This window comes from Pholis gunnellus (genome assembly GCF_910591455.1).
Source record: "Pholis gunnellus genome assembly, chromosome: 4".
NCBI lineage: Eukaryota > Metazoa > Chordata > Actinopteri > Perciformes > Pholidae > Pholis > Pholis gunnellus.
This window is the reverse complement of record NC_136530.1, coordinates 20,784,992-20,796,987: the sequence shown is the minus strand read 5'-3', so window position 1 is coordinate 20,796,987 and position 11,996 is coordinate 20,784,992.

Below are 11,996 nucleotides of genomic sequence, written 5' to 3'. Positions count from 1 at the left end.
GTTGTTGGGGGAGCAGTTGTTGTCGTTGGTGCAGCGGTTGTTGTTGGGGAAGCAGTTGTCGTTGGTGCAGAGGCCGTTGTTGGGGGAGCAGTTGTTGTCGTTGGTGCAGCGGTTGTTGTTAGAGGAGCAGTTGTTGTAGTTGGTGCAGCGGTTGTTGTTGGGGGAGCAGTTGTTGTCGTTGGTGCAGCGGTTGTTGTTGGGGGAGCAGTTGTTGTAGTTGGTGCAGCGGTTGTTGTTGGGGGAGCAGTTGTTGTCGTTGGTGCAGCGGTTGTTGTTGGGGGAGCAGTTGTTGTCGTTGGTGCAGCGGTTGTTGTTAGAGGAGCAGTTGTTGTAGTTGGTGAAGCGGTTGTTGTTGGGGGAGCAGTTGTTGTCGTGGCAGCAATTATTGTTGAGGTGGCAGTCGTTTGCGTTGGGACAGGAGTTGTCATTGGGACAAGAGTTGTTGTTTGGGCTGCAGTTGTTGTCGTGGCAGCAATTGTTGTTGGTGTGGCAGTCGTTTGCGTTGGGGCAGCAGTTGTTGTCGTTTGGGCTGAAGTTGTTGTGGCGGCAGCAATTGTTGTTGGGGTGGCAGTCATTTGCGTTGGGACAAAAGTTGTTGTTGTTGGGACAAGAGTCGTTGGTGCAGCGGTTGTTGTTGGGGGAGCAGTTGTCGGTACAGTGGTTGTTGTTGGGGGAGCAGTTGTTGTCGTTGGTGCAGCGGTTGAGGTTGGGGCAGCAGTTGTAGTTGATGCAGTGGTTGTTATTGGGGGAGCAGTTGTTGTCGTTGGTGCAGCGGTTGTTTTTGGGGGAGCAGTTGTTGTCGTTGGTGCAGCGGTTGTTGTTGGGGGAGCAGTTGTTGTCGTTGGTGCAGCGGTTGTTGTTGGGGGAGCAGTTGTTGTAGTTGGTGCAGCGGTTGATGTCGGGTGAGCAATTGTTGTAGTTGGTGCAGCGGTTGTTGTTGGGGAAGCAGTTGTTGTCGTTGGTGCAGCGGTTGTCGTTGGTGCAGCGGTTGTTGTTGGGGGAGCAGTTGTTGTCGTTGGTGCAGCGGTTGTTGTTGGGGGAGCAGTTGTAGTTGGTGCAGCGGTTGATGTTGGGGGAGCAGTTGTTGTCGTTGGTGCAGCGGTTGTTGTTGGGGGAGCAGTTGTAGTAGTTGGTGCAGCGGTTGTTGTTGGGGGAGCAGTTGTTGTCGTTGGTGCAGCGGTAATTGTTGGGGGAGCAGTTGTCGTTGGTGCAGCGGTTGTTGTTGGGGGAGCAGGTGTTGTCGTTGGTGCAGCGGTTGTTGTTGGGGGAGCAGTTGTTGTCGTTGGTGCAGCGGTTGTTGTTGGGGGAGCAGTTGTTGTCGTTGGTGCAACAGTTGTTGTCGGGGGAGCAGTTGTTGTCGTTGGTGCAGCGGTTGTTGTTGGGGGAGCAGTTGTTGTCGTTGGTGCAGCGGTTGTTGTTGGGGGAGCAATTGTCGATGGTGCAGCGGTCGTTGTTGGGGGAGCAGTTGTTGTCGTTGGTGCAGCGGTTGTTGTTGGGGAAGCAGTTGTCGTTGGTGCAGAGGCCGTTGTTGGGGGAGCAGTTGTTGTCGTTGGTGCAGCGGTTGTTGTTAGAGGAGCAGTTGTTGTAGTTGGTGCAGCGGTTGTTGTTGGGGGAGCAGTTGTTGTCGTTGGTGCAGCGGTTGTTGTTGGGGGAGCAGTTGTTGTAGTTGGTGCAGCGGTTGTTGTTGGGGGAGCAGTTGTTGTCGTTGGTGCAGCGGTTGTTGTTGGGGGAGCAGTTGTTGTCGTTGGTGCAGCGGTTGTTGTTAGAGGAGCAGTTGTTGTAGTTGGTGAAGCGGTTGTTGTTGGGGGAGCAGTTGTTGTCGTTGGTGCAGCGGTTGTTGTTGGGGGAGCAGTTGTTGTCGTTGGTGCAACAGTTGTTGTCGGGGGAGCAGTTGTTGTCGTTGGTGCAGCGGTTGTTGTTGGGGGAGCAGTTGTTGTCGTTGGTGCAGCGGTTGTTGTTGGGGGAGCAGTTGTTGTCGTTGGTGCAGCGGTTGTTGTTGGGGGAGCAGTTGTTGTCGTTGGTGCAGCGGTTGTTGTTGGGGGAGCAGTTGTTGTCGTTGGTGCAGAGGCTGTTGTTGGGGGAGCAGTTGTTGTCATTGGTGCAGCGGTTGTTGTTGGGGGAGCAGTTGTTGTCGTTGGTAGAGTGGTTGTTGTTGGGGGAGCAGTTGTTGTTGTTGGTGCAGCGGTTGTTGTTGGGGGAGCAATTGTCGATGGTGCAGCGGTCGTTGTTGGGGGAGCAGTTGTTGTCGTTGGTGCAGCGGTTGTTGTTGGGGAAGCAGTTGTTGTCGTTGGTGCAGAGGTCGTTGTTGGGGGAGCAGTTGTTGTCGTTGGTGCAGCGGTTGTTGTTGGGGGAGCAGTTGTTGTCGTTGGTGCAGCGGTTGTTGTTAGAGGAGCAGTTGTTGTAGTTGGTGCAGCGGTTGTTGTTGGGGGAGCAGTTGTTGTCGTTGGTGCAGCGGTTGTTGTTGGGGGAGCAGATGTTGTCGTTGGTAGAGTGGTTGTTGTTGGGGGAGCAGTTGTTGTTGTTGCAGCGGTTGTTGTTGGGGGAGCAGTTGTTGTAGTTGCTGAAGGGGTTGTTTTTGGGGGAGCAGTTGTTGTCGTGGGTGCATCGGTTGTTGTTGGAAGAGCAGTTGTTGTCATTAGTGCAGCGGTTGTTGTTGGGGGAAGGGTTGTTGTAGTTGGTGCAGCGGTTGTTGTTGGGGTAGCAGTTGTTGTAGTTGGTGCAGCGGTTGTTGTTGAGGGAGCAGTTGTTGTCGTTGGTGCAGCGGTTGTTGTTGGGGGAGCAGTTGTCGTTGGTGCAGCGGTCGTTGTTGGGGGAGCAGTTGTTGTCGTTGGTGCAGCGGTTGTTGTTGGGGGAGCAGTTGTTGTAGTTGGTGCAGCGGTCGTTGTTGGGGGAGCAGTTGTTGTCGTTGGTGCAGCGGTTGTTGTTGGGGAAGCAGTTGTTGTCGTTGGTGCAGAGGTCGTTGTTGGGGGAGCAGTTGTTGTCGTTGGTGCAGCGGTTGTTGTTGGGGGAGCAGTTGTTGTCGTTGGTGCAGCGGTTGTTGTTAGAGGAGCAGTTGTTGTAGTTGGTGCAGCGATTGTTGTTGGGGGAGCAGTTGTTGTCGTTGGTGCAGCGGTTGTTGTTGGGGGAGCAGATGTTGTTGTTGCAGCGGTTGTTGTTGGGGGAGCAGTTGCTGCAGGGGTTGTTGTTGGGGGAGCAGTTGTTGTCGTTGGTGCATCGAATGTTGTTGGAAGAGCAGTTGTCATTAGTGCAGCGGTTGTTGTTGGGGGAAGGGTTGTTGTAGTTGGTGCAGCGGTTGTTGTTGGGGAAGCAGTTGTTGTCGTTGGTGCAGAGGTCGTTGTTGGGGGAGCAGTTGTTGTCGTTGGTGCAGCGGTTGTTGTTGGGGGAGCAGTTGTTGTCGTTGGTGCAGCGGTTGTTGTTAGAGGAGCAGTTGTTGTAGTTGGTGCAGCGGTTGTTGTTGGGGGAGCAGTTGTTGTCGTTGGTGCAGCGGTTGTTGTTGGGGGAGCAGATGTTGTCGTTGGTAGAGTGGTTGTTGTTGGGGGAGCAGTTGTTGTTGTTGCAGCGGTTGTTGTTGGGGGAGCAGTTGTTGTAGTTGCTGAAGGGGTTGTTTTTGGGGGAGCAGTTGTTGTCGTGGGTGCATCGGTTGTTGTTGGAAGAGCAGTTGTTGTCATTAGTGCAGCGGTTGTTGTTGGGGGAAGGGTTGTTGTAGTTGGTGCAGCGGTTGTTGTTGGGGTAGCAGTTGTTGTAGTTGGTGCAGCGGTTGTTGTTGAGGGAGCAGTTGTTGTCGTTGGTGCAGCGGTTGTTGTTGGGGGAGCAGTTGTCGTTGGTGCAGCGGTCGTTGTTGGGGGAGCAGTTGTTGTCGTTGGTGCAGCGGTTGTTGTTGGGGGAGCAGTTGTTGTAGTTGGTGCAGCGGTTGTTGTTGGGGGAGCAGTTGTTGTCGTTGGTGCAGCGGTTGTTGTTGGGGAAGCAGTTGTTGTCGTTGGTGCAGAGGTCGTTGTTGGGGGAGCAGTTGTTGTCGTTGGTGCAGCGGTTGTTGTTGGGGGAGCAGTTGTTGTCGTTGGTGCAGCGGTTGTTGTTAGAGGAGCAGTTGTTGTAGTTGGTGCAGCGATTGTTGTTGGGGGAGCAGTTGTTGTCGTTGGTGCAGCGGTTGTTGTTGGGGGAGCAGATGTTGTTGTTGCAGCGGTTGTTGTTGGGGGAGCAGTTGCTGCAGGGGTTGTTGTTGGGGGAGCAGTTGTTGTCGTTGGTGCATCGAATGTTGTTGGAAGAGCAGTTGTCATTAGTGCAGCGGTTGTTGTTGGGGGAAGGGTTGTTGTAGTTGGTGCAGCGGTTGTTGTTGGGGTAGCAGTTGTTGTAGTTGGTGCAGCGGTTGTTGTTGAGGGAGCAGTTGTTGTCGTTGGTGCAGCGGTTGTTGTTGGGGGAGCAGTTGTCGTTGGTACAGCGGTCGTTGTTAGAGGAGCAGTTGTTGTAGTTGGTGCAGCGGTTGTTGTTGGGGGAGCAGTTGTTGTCGTTGATGCAGCGGTTGTTGTTGGGGGAGCAGATGTTGTCGTTGGTAGAGTGGTTGTTGTTGGGGGAGCAGTTGTTGTTGTTGCAGCGGTTGTTGTTGGGGGAGCAGTTGTTGTAGTTGCTGCAGGGGTTGTTTTTGGGGGAGCAGTTGTTGTCGTGGGTGCATCGGTTGTTGTTGGAAGAGCAGTTGTTGTCATTAGTGCAGCGGTTGTTGTTGGGGGAAGGGTTGTTGTAGTTGGTGCAGCGGTTGTTGTTGGGGTAGCAGTTGTTGGAGTTGGTGCAGCGGTTGTTGTTGAGGGAGCAGTTGTTGTCGTTGGTGCAGCGGTTGTTGTTGGGGGAGCAGTTGACGTTGGTGCAGCGGTCGTTGTTGGGGGAGCAGTTGTTGTCGTTGGTGCAGCGGTTGTTGTTGGGGGAGCAGTTGTTGTAGTTGGTGCAGCGGTCGTTGTTGGGGGAGCAGTTGTTGTCGTTGGTGCAGCGGTTGTTGTTGGGGAAGCAGTTGTTGTCGTTGGTGCAGAGGTCGTTGTTGGGGGAGCAGTTGTTGTCGTTGGTGCAGCGGTTGTTGTTGGGGGAGCAGTTGTTGTCGTTGGTGCAGCGGTTGTTGTTAGAGGAGCAGTTGTTGTAGTTGGTGCAGCGGTTGTTGTTGGGGGAGCAGTTGTTGTCGTTGGTGCAGCGGTTGTTGTTGGGGGAGCAGATGTTGTTGTTGCAGCGGTTGTTGTTGGGGGAGCAGTTGCTGCAGGGGTTGTTGTTGGGGTAGCAGTTGTTGTAGTTGGTGCAGCGGTTGTTGTTGAGGGAGCAGTTGTTGTCGTTGGTGCAGCGGTTGTTGTTGGGGGAGCAGTTGTCGTTGGTACAGCGGTCGTTGTTGGGGGAGCAGTTGTTGTCGTTGGTGCAGCGGTTGTTGTTGGGGGAGCAGTTGTTGTCGTTTTTGCAGCGGTTGTTGTTGGGGGAGCAGTTGTTGTCGTTGGTGCAGCGGTTGTTGTTGGGGGAGCAGTTGTTGTAGTTGGTGCAGCGGTTGTTGTTGGGGTAGCAGTTGTTGTAGTTGGTGCTGCGGTTGTTGTTGAGGGAGTAGTTGTTGTCGTTGGTGCAGCGGTTGTTGTTGGGGGAGCAGTTGTCGTTGGTGCAGCGGTCGTTGTTGGGGGAGCAGTTGTTGTCGTTGGTGCAGCGGTTGTTGTTGGGGGAGCAGTTATTGTCGTTTGTGCAGCGGTTGTTGATAGGGGAACAGTTGTTGTCGTTGGTGCAGCGGTTGTTGTTGGGGGAGCAGTTGTTGTAGTTGGTGCAGCGGTTGTTGTTGGGGGAGCAGTTGTCGTAGGTGCAGCGGTCGTTGTTGGGGGAGCAGTTGTTGTCGTTGGTGCAGCGGTTGTTGTTGGGGGAGCAGTTGTTGTCGTTGGTGCAGCGGTTGTTGTTGGGGGAGCAGTTGTCGTAGTTGGTGCAGCAGTTGTTGTTGGGGGAGCAGTTGTTGTCGTTGGTGCAGCGGTTGTTGTTGGGGGAGCAGTGGTTGTCGTTGGTGCAGCGGTTGTTGTTAGGGGAGCAGTTGTTGTCGTTGGTGCAGCGGTTGTTGTTGGGGGAGCAGTTGTTGTCGTTGGTGCAGCGGTTGTTGTTGGGGGAGCAGTTGTTGTAGTTGGTGCAGCGGTTGTTGTTGGGGGAGCAGTTGTTGTCGTTGGTGCAGCGGTTGTTGATGGGGGAGCAGTTGTTGTCGTTGGTGCAGCGGTTGTTGTTGGGGGAGCAGTTGTTGTCGTTGGTGCAGCGGTTGTTGTTAGGGGAGCAGTTGTTGTAGTTGGTGCAGCGGTTGTTGTTGGGGGAGCAGTTGTTGTCGTTGGTGCAGCGGTTGTTGATGGAGGAGCAGTTGTTGTCGTTGGTGCAGCGGTTGTTGTTGGGGGAGCAGTTGTTGTCGTTGGTGCAGCGGTTGTTGATGGGGGAGCAGTTGTTGTCGTTGGTGCAGCGGTTGTTGTTGGGGGAGCAGTTGTTGTCGTTGGTGCAGCGGTTGTTGTTGGGGGAGCAGTTGTTGTCGTTGGTGCAGCGGTTGTTGTTGGGGGAGCAGTTGTTGTCGTTGGTGCAGTTGTTGTTGTTGGAGCTGCAGTTGTTGTGGCAGTATTACACAAACTGTTTCCACAACAGGATGGTCCACTGCTTATGCTTCCAATGCTTTGGAAGAATCGAAGGCTATTCAGGCTTGCAGCAGCTTCACACAGGTTTGCAGATATACAGCCAAAAGCTGGAGAAGTGCTGGACCCACTTGTCACTGTAGAGGAAAAATCATTGTTTAAATACACAGCCTTCATTGTTGTAAGTTTTCGAATTCATTAAAATACGTAATACCACGATGTAGAATATACTTGAAAAAAATCCAAGTATTTTCACTTTGTACGTTTTTATTACTATACTTTAAATACTCTTGAATTTTGACATGTAACATTTTGTGAATTTTAGAACATCAAAACGTAAGTGTATTGACTTTTCTTGAAGTAACTAGTCACTATAACAGTCATAGGACTGTACTGCAGTAAAAAGTACAATAATTACCAATGATATTTAGTGGACTATAAGTATTAAGTACCATATCATAGAAATACTACAAATTCTTTAGAACAGCAGTTCAGGACATGTACTTCTTTACTTTCCTCCACTTGTTGATTTTCCAGATTTCACATGTAGTTGGTTTAAGATACTTTAAGGTTGTAACATAATTTTTGGCAACTTCGTATGAATAAGACTCACCACTCGCTTGAAAGCAGCGGTCCTCCACCCCACGACATGGTAATGTAGTACATTGAGAGGTCATGGGGTTACAACTGAGACACTGTAGGGCATTAACTGTCTGAGCAGCAGGGGCTGAAAGAGAAAAAAACATAATTTGTTTGAGGAAGAGAGAACATTTAAAAGTCACAAAATGTAAGTTTGTCAAAGTCCATTTTGGATTTTTTCATCTTAAATGAGGTATTTATACATCTGTACTTACACGGTTGAGTGGCTCCGTTGCAATTATCTGTGTTGCAGCACTCAGCAGATGCAACTGCACCCGAAACACCCAAGTTGGCTGAAAATGTCTGAGAGCCTGTGGCTGGACACAGGGAGGATGATGCACACCCCTTGAATGTCTGCTGTCCTGTAGTTCCAGATGAAGTGGCTACAAAAAAAATTGCAGTTCGTCAATATTTACGGAAAGAACACATAACTCTGCAGTACATTTATTTCACTCAAAAGTAGAACATGGTATAAAGAAATGCCTACCTTGAATGGAAGCTGTTACACACATCGTCTCTGAGGAACATGTGACTAGCGTTGTGGTTAAACACTGCAGATCTGTGCAATTCTGACACTGAAGTGCTCGAGCTGCATTTGGGAGAAAAACAGTCAATGAGTGACGATCACATCTCAAATGTCAAATCAAATATCTAAAGTGTATTCATTTTCTATAAAGGCTGAAAACTGTTCTTCATCGTGTGTAAAGGGATTTTAAATGACATGAGGTTATTATGGTTAAACGTGTTTTATGTGTCTAATTTGCACCACAAGACTCTTCTGCACTATTGCACAGCCAAGTCTTGTCATGTGTTTTGCCCAAGTATTGTATTATATACAATTAAAGTTGAAATACATTTTGTAATTTACTTATTTTTCACATTTTGTTGTATTTATTATTTTAAATTGCCTTTATTTGTTTCCTACATCTGTAGACTGCTTCTTCTGCTGTTCTATAATTTACCCCCTGTGGATCAATTAAGTCTTATCTATATTCATATTATCTAGAATATTTGTACGGATTTAAAAAGATTCTTGGTAAATTAAACAACAATTTTAAGAAAAAGTAAAGTTACCTGTGCTGGAGAGGAGCAAGTAGAGGGTCAGAGAAAAGATCAGCTTCATCATGATGAACAGGTAAGTACTGTAGATTAGTTTTACTGGATACTACACCTTCATATCCACAATACTTTATATACTGCAAAGGTGATGTATAAATAGTACAACTCATGCGTAAAAACCTTGAGGCATTGGGTGTGTTCTCATATCTTCTTTTGTTACTTTGAAAAGCATCACGTCAACAAACCCTCCCACACCCTTTTACATTTTTTATGTTTACTCAGATAGTAAAGTATAAATACTTAATTCTTAAGTTTTACATTTAAATATGAATTATTTCTTATTTGGGTGTCTTTAATAATCATTACCCTCTTCTGCTTTCTGAAAATATTTCTCATCCATTTTTTTCACCAGTTCTTTTCTAGTAACACATTATTTCTTTATTTTAGAGATTGAATGTCTAGGTCTTAATAAAGGATGGTGGATTGTGTAATTCCAAGGGACAACGATGAAAATAAGTCCATGATCATGTAATGTAGTTTCAGTGCCTTTTAATAATTCTTTCAAAGTAGCAGTAATGCACAGCAGAAAGTTTATTTCTTTATTTTTAATAAGTTTGTTGTTTTGTGTCGTGCGTCAGTGAGCCAAAGAGAAAAGAAATACCAGATTTCCTTGACGCCAAAACACATAATAGAGTCAAAGTTTCTTGATTGCCTTTTTTTTATTCAAATTTGAAAGTAGTTTCACATATTGCTCAACATCCTTCAAAAAAAAAGGTAATTTTTTTAAATTGTTTACCAGATATATTATAAAAAATGTATTTTTGGGTTAGGGGTAGGACAGCACCCAGTATGTAATTCATGTGCCTTTTAATTGTTCTTTCAAAGTAGCACGAATGCACAACAGAACATTTATTTTTATTTTTAATTGGTTTGTTGTTTTGTGTCATGAGTCAGTGAGCCAAAGAGAAAAGAAAAAATAGATTTCCTTGACGCCAAAACAAATAATAGAGTCAATGTGATAGACGTTGTTCTGACAGGGAGGAAATAGTCTGACGTACTATGCAAAGGAATGCCCTTACTCACACATTATTATTATACTCTTACTGGCTTTGCGTGTGCTTCTTGAAATCAGTTGAAATGTTGTGGAACTGGCAACCCGACAAAACATTCCATTTGCTTCCATCTGTCCACTCTGGGCTTGCAAAAGTACAAAGTCAAGCTGTGCTCATCTTAACCCTGTTGTACAGACATTAGCTGAATGACATAGGCCACAACACATTTGTATATTCCTATATTTGGAGAGTAGGTTTATTGGGAGAATGCTCTACAAACGTATGCATTTCTCTCACCAGGAGGCACTTTGGAAAAGACGGTCAATAAAAAGACAAAACAAAAAAAAAACACAGGAGATGACAAGAGAGCAGTTGTCTAGGATTATATTTAGTTGGCTAAAAGAAAGTTGCTGTTGCTGGAGTTTCCTTTTTGGATCTCTGTGACCAGGTGATGGAGTTTCTCCGACAGCGCCACCTGGTGGAAGAGAACGCCGCAGATAAGATGAGAAGCTCTGTATTCATTTGTGTCATTTGTGTGTATCCAGTCCAGATGTGTTTGTGTGTGAAGCTCACCGTGTAAGAGTCGGGCTCCTGCAGCCTCTTGTGTCGGGGGTGCAGAGTCTGGAGGGAACTCTGGACCTTTACTCTAGTTTCTGCAGCGCTGCTCAGAGGGTGTGTGACCTACAAAGAGTGGGAGACACATTCATAAAGACTCAACTCCTACAAAGCACGGCCCTGCAATATTGTCTGGTTTTTAACCGTTACGAAGCAACAAATCTATCTTTTTATTAATAAGTATGATACTGGTATTAACTGTGGTTTATTATACATTCTACTGCTGAATCACATACAGTACATGCCGGGTGACTTTCTGCACTGAAGGACCACAAAGAGGATATTCATCTTTTTTGTGTTTCATCCTAAATTGTTTTTTCTTTTCTTTCCCATAATACCTTTGAATAAAAATAACCCACATCAAATATTTGAATTTGCTGCTTTCAGATTATGGTTAAAGTGTACAGAGAGAGACAAGGGCTGAATTCAAATTGCAGACTTTAAGGGTGTGTCTTCCCTCTGAAGTCCAGAGCGTCTACTGCTGTCCAATACATCAAGTCCACAAGGGAGATAATGCACACTTTATACAGCCTTCCAGTCCACTTCTGGTGTACAATTCAACAGACTTTTGTTCAGATGAGAACTCACAAATATGGACGTGATGGTGGATAAGAAACAAGAGCAACAGCAACTAGTCTACTCATTTAAAAAAGATACTAAAATCTTTGAGCAGCTCCGGTCCATCCTCACCTGTCCTTTGGTGATCACCTCCTGGTGCAGACAGGTGACCTGAGCTGGAATGACTGAGACACAGGAGTTATCACACATCATCAGCGGGTAACAGCTCAGAGACACTCCCGCCTCTGGAGGAGACTCCACAGCGAGACTCACCAGGTCCAGAAAAGGATGGCCTCCGAGGGACGGGAAAAAAAAGAGTGGGAAGCCGTGAAAACATTTACAAGCGCGCTGGCAGCCCAGTGAGGCTGCGATGCTCGTCATACACCAGGAGACCAAAGGATTCTATTCTTACAGCATTACGACATTACGACTGTAACGAGGGGTGGTGTCAGTAGGACATTGTGTTTCCTAAATCAAAAAGGGTTTGTTTATCAAGTGGTGACTTTATTTTTGTCCATCCTAACTTGTTGGGCTCAGTTCCACGTTGCCAAAGATGGCTCAACTTTCGCGAGTTGAACCTGTACTTAGGCTCAAATGTGAACATGAGCATCCTGTGTGGGTGATATGAATACAATACTTTCTCACAATAAAATGAATATTATCAATGGAATAAATCGGTAGAAGTCTGTTTTGGGTGATCCAGCGAACTGAATTCCTTTAAAAATGTAAGGTGCTTTCTCTCATTATTGCAAAGATCACATATATATCGTTGAATAATGGCCCTAATACACCAAGAGACATTAAAGAGATGGACGAGATAAACGAAGGACTGCCATCCTTTACTTTAACAAAAGTACTAATATCACAATGTCAAAATACTCAAATACAAGTAAAAGTCCTGCATTTAGAATTCTACTTAAGTCAAAGTACAGAGGTATTATCAGCTAAGTTTACTTGAAGTATTAAAAAGTACAAGTACTCATTTTGCAGACAATCGGCCCTTGTGACTGATACACTTTAATTAATTAAATTATGAAATGAATATTGATGCATCAATGTGTACACAGCATTTTTCAGCTGTAGCTGCTCGAGGTGAAGCTAGTTTTAAACTGGTTTATACAGTTCGATCATTTAGTCCAGTGGATCCCAACAGACCTGACTGAGGGGCCATGAGAGCATTAATGGGAGAGGAAAGTAACAGAAACACAAAGAAATATTAATTTAGCTTTTTTTAGTGAATTATTGGATACTTTGACCTCTTTGGGTCAGGAACAGTGTTTGAAATTAAACCATGTGAGAAGTTAAGCCGAAAAAAAAAATCACTCTTTGGTGGAACTCATGTGAGACCCAGTTACACACTGCTTTTTGTACGACCCAAAAAGAGTTGGGGACCACCGGTTCAATATTTGCTGTATTTTGTAAGCTGATTATATGTTTTTACCATGTATATTCTAATGTATTTTGTAATGTATTT